We start from the raw sequence: 16,220 nt of genomic DNA on the forward strand, positions 1-16,220 counted from the left end.
TCCCGCTGCCCCCATTTATACCTTTGTTTAAAGGTAGAAAGGGAAAAATAGGTATAAAGATGCCTTAGATCTCTGGGCAACAAGAAAGAGAAATATATAAATATTAGATATATAAATATATATATATATAGATAGATATATAGAGAGATAGATATAAATATATAAATACATATTAGAAATATATAAATAAGGACTGAAAAATCAGAATTCAGTCTTAGAAATAACTGGACCCTTAACACATGTCTGTTCAACCACTCAGTTAACACATTAATCCTAAAGTAGATTAATCAAGGCAAAGGTAAGTATGGAGAAAAAAGATAAGGTATAAAGCAGGTATGCATGCATGGTATATGTGTTTAAGTTGAAATAAAATAATGTGGTTTATCTAGCTATACTTTTTTTTAAAGATACACTATTTTTTTTTCCCAAGAAGGTGGAATTTATGGTTATGCTAATAACATGAGTTCATCTCAAATAGTATGGTAGGATCATGCTCATTTCCTACATGGTAGTAGTTGTGGGGATAAGGGCAGGTAAGGCAAAATAGCTAGTAATAAAATATCAATGTTTTGAAGTCCAGCAGATTTGGAACTAAATTCCAACCCTATTACTTTCCAGGCCTCTGACCTTAGAAAGTCATTTGACTTCTCTGAACTTATGTGCTGTCATCTGTAAAATGAGAAAAATGATCTTCTCACAAGATTTATGAGTCAATATGTGTTAAACTTAGGACAGTGTCTGGAAGATAGTAAGAGCTCAGTAAATGATGGAAGCAGGGTAGTAAGACTAGTGGTAATAATATGGGTCATTGGAATTGTGGATTGTTAAACTGATTTGTGATAATGACTAATGACATAAGAATTGATTTCAGTTTCTACAGGACTTTTTATGGATTTACATTAAATTCAGAAAGATGCTGGCAAGTGGGGGAAAACAACCTATTTCAAATCATTCTAGGAAAAAAAATCATTGTTGATATTGTCACTTTGCCCCACATTACCTCCTTCCTTCTACGTCTTTCTGGTCATTGTCCCCACGTACTGACTCAGCTCCATTTCTGGTCTTCCTGAGAATCCCTGCCTTGGAAATCCTATGGATCAAATATGTTTCATTGAACAATGCCTCTTCATAGTTTTGTGGTTCTCAACAATCTGGGGTTAATACCACCCAATTTTAGAATACAATCGAGAGCAGATATCACTGTGGCTGTTAGGCTGTACCTGATTTGAAGATGCCATTTCTTTGTCTGTACATTTATTTTTAAACATAGAAGTAATTCTCAAAACATTAAAATTTGCAGTTTTTATTGGAAAAGGAAACCAAAATATCTTACCCCTGAGTCCCTAAGAATAATAATTGGCTGGGCCTGAGTAAGGGTATAGGAGATACCATGGACCAGCATCCATTCCCTCCTCTCTCTTTCCTGATAGAACTATATTGGTTCAGATGTACAAATGCACATAACTTTTTTTAATGTTTACTTATTTGAGAGAGAGAGAGAGAGAGAGAGAGAGAGAGAGAGAGAGAGAATCCCAAGTAGGCTTCATACTGTCAGCACAGAGCCCGACACATGACTATGAGATCATGACCTGAGCCAAAATCAAGAGTTGGATATTCAACAGACTGAGCTACCCAGACACCCCACAACTGCACATGACTTTTTTAACTCCAGGAAAAGTGACTCTCTCACAATTTCTGAATTTTCCTTTTTTTTTACCCATAAATGTGTTTCTTCAAGGATCTGTGACCAAATATGGACTAATGAGATCTTAGGAGTCATTTTCTGGGACTTCTGGAAAAGTTTATTTCTCCTAAATCTTCTGTGAACTTCCCAAACCATCCCTGTCCTTTCTTTTGGATGCTATGTATTCATGATTATGAGGCTTGGAATGGCTGAAGCTATCTTGTTACCATCTTGAAGATAAAGCCCTACAAAAGGAAAATAAAGCTATGGGTATTGGATGAAGAAAAAGAAAAGAGTCCTGAAAATAAATCAATTCAAAATCCCACATTACCTCTGGACTTCCTGTATGCAAGCCAATAGTTCCTTTACTTCATCCATTCTTTGTTAATTGAAATGTAACTAGCATGTTACATTGGTATCAGGTGTACAACATAATGATTCAACAATTCTTGTACACTACTCGGTGCTTGGGAGGATAAATGCAGATCCCAGCTTTCACCAAACAACACTGTTACAATCTTATTGACTATATTCACTATGCTGTACTTTTCATCCTGATGACTTATTTATTTTATAACTTGAATTTCCGTTTATCTATTTCACCCAACTACTCACCCACCTCCCCTGTGGCAACCACCAGAGTATGGTTTTTGTGTCTTGTTTCTTTGTCTGTTTGTCTCTTTTGTTTCTTAGATCCCAAACACGAGTTAAATCATATGGTATTTAACTTTCTCTGACTTATTTCACCTAACATTATGCCCTCTAGGTCCATCCATGTTGCTGCAAAAGCCAAGATCTCATTTTTTTTTATGGCTAAGTAATATTCACATCACATCTTCTTGAGATGTATCACATCTTCTTTATTCATTCATATATCAATGAACACAAGTTATTTCCGTATCTTTACTACTGTAAATAATGCTGGAACAAATGCAGGGATATATATATCTTTTTGAATTAGTGTTTTTATTTTCTTTGTGTAAATAACCAGTAATGGAATTAGTTGATTACTATGGTATTTCTATTTTTAATTGTTTGAGGAACCTACAGACTGTTTGCCATAGTGGCTGCACTAATTTACATTCCCACCAGCAGTGCACAAGGGTTCTCTTTTCTCTATACCCTTGCTAACACTCGTTATGTCTTGTTTTGGTTTTTTGTTTGTTTTTTGTTTTGTTTTGTTGGGTTTGTGGGGTTTTTTATTCTCCCTATTCTTACAGGTGCAAGGTGCTATCTCATTGTGGTAAAGACTCCACCAAAAACTGCTAGAACTAATAAAGTAATTCAATAAAGTCAAAGGATAAAAAAATAATATACAGAAATATGTTGCATTTCTTTTTTTTTTAATGTTTATTTATCTTTGAGAGACAGAGAATAAGTGGAAGAGGGGAAAAGAGAGAGGGAGACATAGAATCTGGACCAGGATCCAGGCTCTGACCTGTCAGCACAGAGTCTGGTGCAGGGCTTGCACTCATGAACCATGAGATCATGACCTGAGCCAAGGTGGGACGCTTAACTGACTGAGCCACTCAGGAGCCCCAAAATATATTGCATTTCTAGATACAAATAATTAAATATCAAAAAGAGAAATTAAGAAAACAATCTCATTTAAAATGGGACAAAAAATAATAAAATACCTAGTAGTAAATGTAACCAGGGAGATTAAACACCTGAACTATGAAAACTATAAAACACTGATGAAAGAAATTGAAGACAACACAAATGGAAAGACATTCCATGCTCATGGACTGGAAGAAATAATATTATTAAAATGTCCAATGAAATAAAATAAAATGTCCATATTACCCAAAGCAATTTATAGGTTTAATGCACTTTCTATCAAAATACCAACAGCATTTATCACAGGACAGAACAAATAATCCTAAAATTTATATGGAACCACAAAAGACCCAAAGCAATCTTGAGAAAGAACAAAAATCTAGAAGTAACACAACCCCATATTTCAAGATATACTACAAAGCTGTACTAATCAAAACATATTGGTACCGGCACAAAAATAGACACATAAATTAATGGAACAGAAAAGAGAACCCAGAAATAAACCTACACTTACATGTCAGTTAATCTTTAAGAAAGAAGGCAAAAATATACAACAAGGAGAAGACAGTCTCTTCAATAAATGGTGCTGGGAAAGCTAGACAGCTACATGCAAGAATGAAAATGAAGTATTTTCTTATACCATACACAAAAAAATAAGTACCAAATGGATTACAGACCTAAATGTGAGACCTGAAACCATAAAACTCCTGGAAGAAAACATAGGCAGTAATCTCTCTGACATTGGCCATAGATACATTTTTCTAGATACATTTCCTAAGGCAATGGAAACAAAAGCAAAAAAAAATTATTGACACTACATCAAAACAAAACAAAACAAAACAAAACAAAAACTTCTGCACAAAGAAATCATGAACAAAATGAGAAGGCAATCTATTGAACAGGAGAAGATGCTTGTGAATGATATATCTGATAAGGGGTTAATGTCCAAAATGTATAAAGAACTTATACAACTCAACACCAAAAAACAAATAATCTACTTAAAAACGGACAGAACTTGAACAGACATGTTTTTCCTGAAGAAGGCCTACAGATAGATGGTCAACAGATATGAAAAGATGCTTAATATCACTAATCATATTACCCATTTTGAGTGGTTGCTGCCAGTCTCTGAATTAACAAAAGTGACTAAGGGAGTGGATGTATCCTGTGCATGGCTACATCTCCATAGCGACATCACTTCATATATGTGCTCTGGCCTGCTTACTGCTATTAATTACTTATCAAGCCCAGGTCAGCATTTAAATTTGTGCTTCTTATTACAGACATGTATTGAAACAAATCCTGACCAGAAAAATATCAGGGTTCATGGTATTTTAGGAGTCAGAGTGAAATGTGCTAACTGGTGACTTCTTTTAAAATAGGTGTGATGGAAAAAGATTATCCCAGGAAATACTTCCTACTTTTCTAGGTATATACAATGTTTCTTCTCAGGAAAAGTATAAAATAGCACTTCTAGACAAGGGCTCTGAGATCAAACCGCTTAGATATAAATCCCAATCCTTCAGCTTACCATCTGTTTAACTTGCAGTAAATGGCAACTTTTTAAACCCTCAATTTCTTATGTGAAATAGTGGAATAGTAACTGTACTAAAATTATTGGACAGTTGTAAGAAGAAAGACAGTATACGTAAAGAAGTCGACTTCCTAATTCACATGGAACATGCAACACATTAGTTTTTAAAAACACAAAAAATGACAAATTGACACAAGACAATCAATTAAATGGTTTGTAGCCAACACATCTCAACAAGCAAATGGCTCTTTAAGATTCAATTTAAATCGGGGCACCTAGGTGGCTCAATTGGGTTAAGCTTCGACTTTGGCTCAGGTTATGATCTCACTGTTTATGAGTTCAAGGCCCACATCAGGCTCTGTTCTGACAGCTCAGAGCCTAGAGCCTGCTTTGGATTCTGTGTCTCCCTCTCTCTCTGCCCCTCTGCAGATTATGCTCTGTCTCTGTCAAAAATAAATATTATTTTTTTTAATATTCAATTTAAATAATGGTGTATAGAACAAATAGCTACTGAAATGTAAGTGCATATTTTTCTTTAGATTTTTTAACCTAATGCCTTTGACCAACATTATTAGAACTAACTTTTTGTATGAAAAAAAAAGAAAACACAGAGCATTTATATATCTTCATCTTTGTGTGCAAGTATTATATTTATTATGTTGCAGAAACAGCCATTTATGAGCTCGTCTGCTATGCATCAGAATATATATTCAAGATTTTTATCTGAGATTGGATACCTTGGACAGGTCTTGTATGTATTATATATTTCCTAGAGTGGCATTTCTTTTTTTTTTTTTAACGTTTATTTATTTCTGAGACAGAGAGAGACAGAGCATGAACGGGGGAGGGGCAGAGAGAGAGGGAGACACAGAATCGGAAGCAGGGTCCAGGCTCTGAGCCATCAGCCCAGAGCCCGACGCGGGGCTCGAATTCACCGCGAGATGGTGACCTAAGCTGAAGTCGGACACTTAACCGACTGAGCTACCCAGGCGCCCCCCTAGAATTACATTTCAACTAGAATAAATAAACACATAAAAATTAAACATATATGGGATTTTGATTCAAGTAATTAAAAAGAATGATATTCTTTCCAAAAGGCAGGTAATAAATTGTTAGTCACCACTAATCCACTGAACTTTGTTGCTGTGATCATTCAAGACTTAGCATAGGGAATTTTGCATACTTTTACTCAATAAAATTTCTTCAGACATTAAATTAATGTACAGACCTTGAGCAGAATATAAATTAAATTAACCTTTTTTGACACTGCTGCATTTGTTCTCAAAGTTTTAACAAAGAAGAGATGTGGATTGAGTCAGACCGAAGGAGCACTTCTAGGGGCACCTGGGTTGTTCAATCAGCTAAGCGTCTGACTTTGGCTGAGGTAGCGATCTCATGGTTTGTGGGTTCAAGCCCTGTGTCGGGGCTCTGGACTGACAGTTCGGAGCCGGTAGCCTGCTTCAGATTTTGGGTCTCCCTCTCTCTCTGCCCCTCTCCTGCTTGTGCGTTGTCTCTCTCTCTCTCTCTCTCTCTCAAAAATAAACATTAATTTTTTTTTAAAAAAGAATCATTTATAAAGAGCACTTCTGTACATTTCTACTGTTTACTCGTACATGAAGTATATACATTTTAGCAGATTCAGTTTAAAGTGTAAATCAGAGATCTAGGAATTATAATTTAATCTCTAGTTCTGTTAGAAATGTATGATATAAACAATCATATCTGGCTCTTTTAAGATAGTTTCTTGCATAAATATAGAGATAATGCTCATGACGTCTTAACCACCAGATAAAATGATACAGTAGATGGGATTATGCTATTAAAAAAAGGAATTAGAGGAAGACAAATTACGATGACTAAAAATTAGCTGTTAATAAGTCATTATTTTGTCTAAAGCACTTGGTTATTTTTTATTTAGGTATAATTTACACAGAATAAATTCATAAACCTTAAGAATACAGCTCAATCAGTTTTAACCAATATATACATTTAGTAAACTACATGCCACTCAAGATATACAGCAGTCCTGTCATCCTAATAAGATACCTCATGCTCTTTCCCAGTCAGTCTCCTCCACTTACTCAAACCAACCACTGTTTTTTGTTAATTTTTAATTTTTTAATTTTTTTAAAGTTTACAGAGGTAAAACTGATATACAAAGAATGGCTCATAATGTGCATGATTTGATGTTTGAACATACGCAACTGCCCATAAGACCATCACCACAATCAAAGGAGGAGACATATCCTACACTTCCCAGAGTTTCCTTGTGTCCCTTTTTGTTTTGTTTTGTTTTGTTTTGTTTTGTAATAAGAACATTTAACCTAAGATATACTCTCTCAACAATTTTGAAAGTACAAAATACCATATTGTTTAGCTACAGGCACTATCATGTAGAGCAGATATCTAGAATTTATTCATTTAATATAACTAAAACTTTATAGCTGTTGAAAGTAACTACCCACCCTCATTTGGCCCCTGGAAACTACCACTGTATTCTCTGCTTCAGTGGGTTTGGTTATATCAGGTACTTCACATAAGTGGAATCATGTAGTATTTGTCCTTCTGTGACAAATGTCATCTAGGTTCATCCATGTTGTCACAAGTGGCAGTATTTACTTCTTTTTTAAGGCTAACATTCCCTTTTATGTATTACTACACTTCTTTTATCCATTCATCTGTGAATAAACAGTTGTTTTTATACCTTAGCTATTATGCCTAATATTGCAATGTAGATGGTGGTATCGATATCTCTTCAAGGTCCTGATTTCAATTTTTTTGGATATATATCCAGAAGTGATATTTCTGGATCCTGTGGTAAAGTTTTATTTTAAATTTTTAGATGTGTCTCCACACTGTTTTTCATAGGTGTTGCACTATTTTATATTCCCACCAAGAGTATACAAGCATACACAATGTACATGTCTTCACATTTTTTGCCAACACTTATTGTTTTTTTTTATAATAGCCATACTACCAACTGTGAAGTGATATCTCATTATAACTTAGACTTGCACTTCCCTGACTAATTATTAATTATTTTGAGCATCTTTTTATATACCTGCTGGCCATTTGCCTTCTTTGGAGAACGTCTGTTCAAATCTTTTGCCTATCCAGGGAAGTTAGGCAAGAAAAAGAAATAAAAGGAAACCAAATAAAAAAGGAAGAAATAAATTTATATTTGTTTTAAAATGACATAATCCTATATATAGAAAAACATAAAGAGTCTACACACACACACGCACACACATGCACTCACACAAGCCTGTTAGAACTAATAAATTCAGTAAAGGTAGAGGATACAAAATCAGAATACAAAATTCAATTTTGTTTCTAACATTAACAATGAACCATCTTAAAATAATATTAATAAAATAATCTGTTTTATGATAGCATAAAAAATAATAAAATACTTAGTAATAAACTTAACCAAGGAGGTAAAACACTATACATTAAAAACCATAAGACCATGAAAGAAAGGAGACACAAATAAATCAAAAGACATCCCATGTTCATATATTAGAAGAATTAATATTGCTAAAATGTCCATACTACAGAAAGCAACCTACAGACTCAATGTTATTCTCATCAAAATCCCAATGGCATAGTTTACATAAATTTTTAAAATCCTGGGGTGCCTGGATGGCTCAATTGATTAAGCATCCAACTTTGGCTCAGGTCATGATCTCATGGTTTGTGGGTTTGAGCCCCACGTTGGGCTCAGTGCTGACAGCTCAGAGCTTGGAGCCTGCTTCGGATTCTGTGTCTCCCTCTCTCTCGGTCCCTCCCATGCTCATGCTCTGTCTCTGTTTCTCAGTAATAAATAATGTTAAAAAATTTTTTTTTAATTCTAAAATTTATGTGTAAGCACAAATGTTCCAGAATAACCAAGGTAATCTTAAGAAGGAAGAACAAAGCATTGCACTTTCTGATTTCAAGACATATTACAAAGCTACAGTGATTAAAGTAGTATGGTAATGACATAAAGACAGACATACAGATGAATGGAATAGGATAGAAGGCCCAGAAGTAACTCAACACATTATGATCAACAGATCTTTGACAAAGATGCCAAGAACACAGAATGGAGAAATGCTGGTCTTGTCAACAAGTGATTTGGAAAACTGGATATCCACATACTTAAAAAAAAGGAATTTTCCCCTACCTTACACTATATACAAAAATCAATTCAAAATGGATAGAAGATCTAAATTTATGACCTTAAACTGTAAAATTCCTCAAAGGAAACAGGGGAAAAAGCTTCATTTGTCTTTACAGGGATTTCTTTGATACGACACCAAAACACAGGCAACTAATGCAAACATAGACAAGCAGGGCTAAATCAAAATAAACAGCTCTTGAATAGAGGAGGGAACAATCGACAGAATAAAAAGGTAAATTATGGAATGGGAGACACTGTTTAGAAATCATGCATCTGCTAAGAGATATATGTGAAATTTTAATATGAAAAATAAAGAAGAAACTCCTACAACTCAATAATAAAAACAAGAAACAGATAAAGTAACCATTCTTGTGATTTCCATTACCAGAGATTTGCTCTGCTTGTGTTATAACTTTGTAGTAATGGAAACATAAAATACATAGCATTTTAGGTCTGAATTCCTTCACATAATGTTTCGGAAGTTAACCCATATAATCTGTTCCTTTTTTATTCCCAAGTAGTATTTCATTGTATAAAAATACTATAGTTAGACAGAAGTATTGTTTACAAATTTTGGCTTTCATGAGTAAAGCTACTACGAATATCTTTGTACAAGATTTTGTTGACATGTGTTTTCATTTCTCTTGGATAAGGTACTAGGAGTACCATGCTAGTTTTTAATAATCTAATTTGAACATAGACCCCAAGAGTCATGGGTATTTTAGTACCCACTTAGAGAAATTTAAATATTATTTTCTAAAACCCTTCATTCCACATTGAAGATAGCTTCTTCTGCCAAAGGGGAACATATGTCAAAGGACATGAGTATAAGCTTCATTCAGTAGCAGCTTTCCTTCCTCTGAGCTCCCTCCACATGAGGAAAACAATGGGAAAGGGCCTGTAGGTCATGACCAGCACATTGAATGGATAGTACACTCCAAACATGAGCAGAATATAGACCTGACAGAGTTGATTAAAATATATCTTCAGAGCCAAGGGTGAAAATGGTATGTGTTTGTATGTATGTGTTTATGTATGTACATAATTTCCCATTTATTTACTTCTATAATTCCTCAAATTAATGGAAATTAAACCATGGAAACAAATTTGATGCTCTCCCTTAAATACCATTATTGAATTTCAGTCTATAAAAAACACAGTAACACAAGTTATCCATGATATAAAAGTACCATCACTTTTATTCCTACTTTGGCTTAAAAATAGACAAAAAATACGCAACTGGACTTTTCCCTAATCATTTTATTCAGCAACTTTTCAAGTGGTCTGTGATATCCAGTTAACAATTCTGGAAAATAATGTCTTTCTCAGCTTCATTTTCCAGATCACGGGTTTGACTGTGCAACTTGTTGGCAGAGTATATTATTTTTGTTTCTCCAATTAGCACTTTTCTTATTAATTTTCAAGTTAACATCACATTGTCAAATGTTAAGTATAAGGTATATACTTTTATTTACCCCAGGAGATAGAGCATTTTCATTTTGTGCATCACAATGTTTACAGGGGATATGATTTCATACCAAGTATTTCTGACTAACTTGGTCCTGATAGCTAGGACTTTCCTACTGCTATTAATGAACAACAAGAAGATCAACATACAGCACAAGACAGGGGTCTCTCATTTTGAAGACAGTGCAGACTGTCTGTTATAGGTAACATTTATGCAAACGAAGTGTTCCAATAGATGCTCAAACTAAGCTGGGAGGACAACCTGGAAGATGATGACAATGAACACATAATAATTTTGGTTAAGTACAGGAATGGAGAAAAAGGACGAGTGTCCAAATACTTAGTATACCAAAAGGCTTTCCTATAAGGAGATAAACCATAGATTTGAATCCCCCATGACTGCTGGCAGAATATGAAATAGTGCTCTTGACCTTGTGGAGTAAGAAAGAAACCAGAAATCTGTCAGACGAATGTACAGTCAGCAAATATCAACTTCTCTCACTACTGCATGGAAAGGGACACAAAGGTGAGAGGAAGGTCTTGCATCCTTTAATTAATAATAAAGAACTTTAATTTTTACTCAACTGACCTTCAGATCTAATGCATTTTTATGGTTAACGTGATCCTATTAGTAAACATATCCTCCCATTACTAAATGTTTAGCAGCTGACTTTTCAGGCTTACTATAATAAGACACAGAATGTACATTACTTTGGCATAGGAGGGGACAGTTGCAACACACAGTACTACTGGGGCACCTGGGTGGCTCAGTTGGTTAAGTGACCAACTTCAGCTCAGGTCATGATCTCACGGTCTGTGAGTTCAAGACCCACGTCAGGCTCTGTGCTGACAGTTCAGAGTCTGGAGCCTGCTTCAGATTCTGTGTCTCCCATTCTCTCTGTCCCTCCCCAGCTCATTCTCTCTCTCTCTCTCTCTCTCTCTGTCTCTCTCTGTCTCTCAAAAATAAACATTAATTTAAAAAAAAACAGTACTACTAAAATTAAGTGATAACATATGGACATATGAAATATAAGTTACTAAGATGCAGGATACTGAGCCACAATTTGGAGAAAACATGATTTGGAAATACATAATATAATTACGCAATGAATAATTTATATTAGAAATTTCTAAACTTCTTTTTATTTTCTAAGTGAAGGCTGATAATGGACCCCACCTCATTTCTTCTGCCTCATTTTGCCGTTCAAGACTGAGCCAACTGATACTCACACCCATCGTTCAGTCCCATACAGTAAATGACTGGACTGGACTGTTCCAGTCTTGACTGGAACAAAGCATACATCAGAAGTTGAGGCAACATTATCAGGAGGATTTCAAAATCAAATCTCATCCATCAGGCCCAGGACTTGAGCTCTCTTAAGTTCATTTCAGGCAAATCAAATATTTTTGGATCTTAACTTTTGCTAAAGTTTCAACAGCAAGATTTAACTCATTCATTTCCTGAAATCTCTCCATACTGTGTCCCACTTTTATAAACTAGCTTTCTGGAAACATGGAAGGATGTAAACAAACCTAGGCTCTGAATCTACTCTCTACCCCAGAGGAGGATGTAGCCTTGCCATTACTGTTTGTTTGTTTGTTTGTTTGTTTGTCTTTAAAGAATGATGTACTGAAACAGACCCAAGCTGGCCCCTGATTTTGTTAAATTTTCAGAAATTTCATGAAATTTTTCTTGAACAAAGCCATCATTAATAATTGAGCTATATAAATGTACAATAAAGTTGATTCTATGAAAAACAAAGATAGTAAATACTCAAAACTTCGCACTTCTGTATTAGTGTCTGAGACTGGCCATAACAAATTACCACAAAGTTACCATAATTTCTGGAGGCTAGCAGCCTAAAGTCAAGTTATTCTCATGCTCACTGTGAAAGTTCAGGGGAAGACTCCTTCCTTGCTTTTTCTAAATTCTAGTGGCCATTGGTAACTTGTGTTCCTTGGTTTGTGGGTGCATAAGTAGTCTCTGCCTCCATCATCACAGGGCCTTCTTCTCTGTGTTCCCTCTATGTCTTCATGTTTGTCTCTCCTCATAGGAACATGAGTCATCAGATTTTAGGGCCCATCCTAATTTAGCATGGCCTTGTTTTAAATGCAAACACCCTACTTCCAAAAAAGGGTACATCCATAGGAACCAGGGATTTTAGAACTTCAACATATCTTTCCTTGGGGACACAATTCAACCCACAACTTCCTAATTACAACATTTTACTGGTATATTACTGGGCTTAAAATGTACATGTTTACTTGGTAGCATACACTATAATAAATTGGTAAACACTACAAATCAGGGCTTGATTTAACATTTCTTTACTGCAAATGTTTTCTCTACAGGGCTAGACAGTAAATACCTAACCTTTGTACACACTATACATTCTTTGTAGCAACTATTTAACTCTGCTATTATACTGTGAAAGCAGATATAGGCAATATATGAACAAATAGGTTTGATAGTGTTACAAGCAAACTTTATTTATAAAGTAGGAAGTGGGCCAGATTTATCCTGTGGGCGATAGTTGGCTGAACCCTAACTTAGACTTAAGAAAGTAATTATAAGATATTAATAATGCAGACAAATTTCAAAGTATGTCACATCTGTGGCTATTACCTTATTAATAGCACACAAAAAAACTGAGGAAATATTACCTTAGTGTTTGAAAACTAATATTCAATTCTGTAAAGAAATTGCCTACATCATTAGTGACTGAATGAAGTTCCAAAATACATGTTTTTTGTCTTACTCGTTAATGTAAGTAAGAATGAAAACCAATACTCGAGTCAGAGCTACTACATTAATCAATTGATTACAACCATTTGATAGAACAGTTAGGTAGTTATAAGTTAGTTAAAGAGTTTGGCAAAAATCAGGGGAAGAATTTTCAAGAATCAATTGGCCATGTGGAATTTACAATAATGAGTATTGCATTTTTTTTTGTTTTTGGTAAATTGGGCCCTACATATTATTAAAACTTATAATAAACTTATATAGGCATATATATGCATACCTTTTTTTTTTCTGGAGAGCCAGCTGTTAAACTTTTGCCAATATACCACTATCCAAACACCTAAGGTTTGTAAATACTCCTGCAAATGGCAGTATATATATTGGAAATGTAAGCCCTGATAGCATGGTGATGTAACTAAAAATATACAGAGAATAGAGTAGTAAAAAACTTTACTACTTCCTAAGATTGGTCATAACTATACTACTCATAGTTCCATTAGCATAAATGTACATGATTAAGAAACTAGAGCCCCATAGAAAGCTACACAAAAGAATAAATCTGCATTGCTTTACTGATTAAAATTAGGACTCCCGTTAGATTGCTTATCTCTTTCTGCAGATTTTTATAAGACATACTACACTACCCAAGAGAAATGACTTAAAGTGTAGTGACTATCTGAATCATACCTTAACTTGCGACATCTTTGGTATACAATGACTTGGACCTCTTGAAACCGGATCCTCTTTCTTTATCTGCTGTTCACTGGGTATCGATTCATTTGTATAGTTAGCCTTTCTAAGTTTCATTTCCTCTTTAAAGATTATTGACCTACCACCGCACTGTCAATGCTCTGAGAATTAAAGGAGGTGAAACACAAAAAGTGCTCTTCACAAAAAATGAGCACCAAATAAATGCATGTTACACTCATTGCTCCCACTAATTCTGCTATTAGTAATACAATTATTAATTTTTACAGTGGGTCTTAATTTTCTGAGAATGCAGGTAGCCTTTGTCAGACTCCAGAGATGGATATAAATGATGTCTATAAAATAAAATATATATAACTCAATTTCTGTTCATTTTTTCCTAAAGTAATTTTTAGTGTATGAGCAAAAGGGCTGGCCCTTATCGTTTGATGGCATAAAATACCTCATGGCAGAAAATGTTTTGGTCTCAAATAATTGCATCTATGAATTCAGGCAGCTACTCCAGCTAATGCCAGTGGATGGAAATGCATGTTGAATTCTATCTAATGTCGAACACTGCACGTAAAATCAAGCCATCAACTAAGAAGTGGTTATGGCATGATCATTTCTATATTGTGTGACATGTTCCTGTTGTACTGTCAACAAACATAAACTTTAATCTCCACAAAGAGAGTTTCTGTAAACTGTATGTCACACTAATGCTTTTATTTTGCATGCCACTTTTCCCCAGAGAAATTCCTTTTACCTTGATTTCTTTAGCACAATTGTAATTCATTTTTGACTGACATGCTGACAAATCTATCCAATTTCTTTATATTATTGTACAGCCATTGATTATTTCAACATATTTTTGCTCTCTCTTTTTCCTTTTTAAAATAAATACTTTTCCTATTTTCTGCACAGATAGCTTTGAAAGTATGTTCAAGTTCAAGGGGGAAGTACATGTCCTCAATATTAGGCTTGCCATGTCTAATTTGAAATTCTGTGCCTTGACTTTGGACAGCAGATTGAAATCATTTCCTCATCACCAAAAATGTCCTTTAGAATTTAAAATCTATCAGATTCAATATAGCGTGGTTTAAAAAACTGCTGTGGCCTGTCTGTCTATACATAATAAATGAGCAAAATATTGAGATAACAATGGAGTTTTAAATTCAATTTTATGTCAAATTAGGCCAATCCCAAAATGGTGAAATAGGAATTGATATTTTACTAGACATTTGGATAACATGCTACTCCCTTTCTATTCCCTTCCCTAACACGCTATTCCCTTTCTCCAAATACCTTTTCCCCCTCCTGAAGACATTCCGCACCATGTTCCTCAAGGCCACATTATAGTTCTCTGTTCATCTTGACTTCTGATTAATTTATTAGCATCGTTCTCTATACCACTTGCCTGTCTGCAGGCATTCATATTATAACCCATCAATGCTTAGCTTCCCTTCCTTTTTAAATGGGATCATAAAGAGTAGGGAGACATGGGTACTTTTAGAAATGCTTTCCATTTGGAACAATAGGTCTGTCTCTTTCTTGTTACCCTTGAAGGCAAGGACCTTAGTCACCTAAGTCTCTGCACAGTTCTATGCACATAATTTCTACAAAATGTATATTTGTTGGCTGACAAAATTAATAAAATCTCATGAAGATGTTGATTTATACTCTGGTTTCTTATGTTCTATCACACTGATTAAAAGAATGTTCTTGAGAAGATCAACTTGGTTCCTATTTTACAAAGACCCTATATTTGTCCCTACATTTTCTCCTAAAATTGATTCTTTTGTTGAAGTGTTACCCATTGTGATTATAAGCCTCCATATAGGTCATCCGTAGATGATCATTTTTAATACTGAAAAAGTGAGAGCTCTTATTCAGGCCATCACTTCACCAGTGCATTAAAACTCCCAAGTCAGTATTTATTTAAAATAAAATGAAAGTAAAATAATTTAAATAGCCCTTGTTTTATACACATATTAAAGTCAGGTTTGATAAAACAAAGATACTTTTATAGTAAGTCTCACAAATTAAATTTTTAAAAAATTGCCTGGATTTGACTCATTCTATTCTGGTATTTTTATTTTATTTTATTTTATTTTTTATTATTTTTTTTTAATATATGAAATTTACTGTCAAATTGGTTTCCATACAACACCCAGTGCTCATCCCAAAAGGTGCCCTCCTCAATACCCATCACCCACCCTGCCCTCCCTCCCACCCCCCATCAACCCTCAGTTTGTTCTCAGTTTTTAACAGTCTCTAATGCTTTGGCTCTCTCCCACTCTAACCTCTTTTTTTTTTTTTTTTCCTTCCCCTCCCCCATGGGTTTCTGTTATGTTTCTCAGGATCCACATAAGAGTGAAACCAT

The sequence above is a fragment of the Panthera tigris genome, chromosome A1 (assembly GCF_018350195.1).
Source record: "Panthera tigris isolate Pti1 chromosome A1, P.tigris_Pti1_mat1.1, whole genome shotgun sequence".
Lineage (NCBI taxonomy): Eukaryota > Metazoa > Chordata > Mammalia > Carnivora > Felidae > Panthera > Panthera tigris.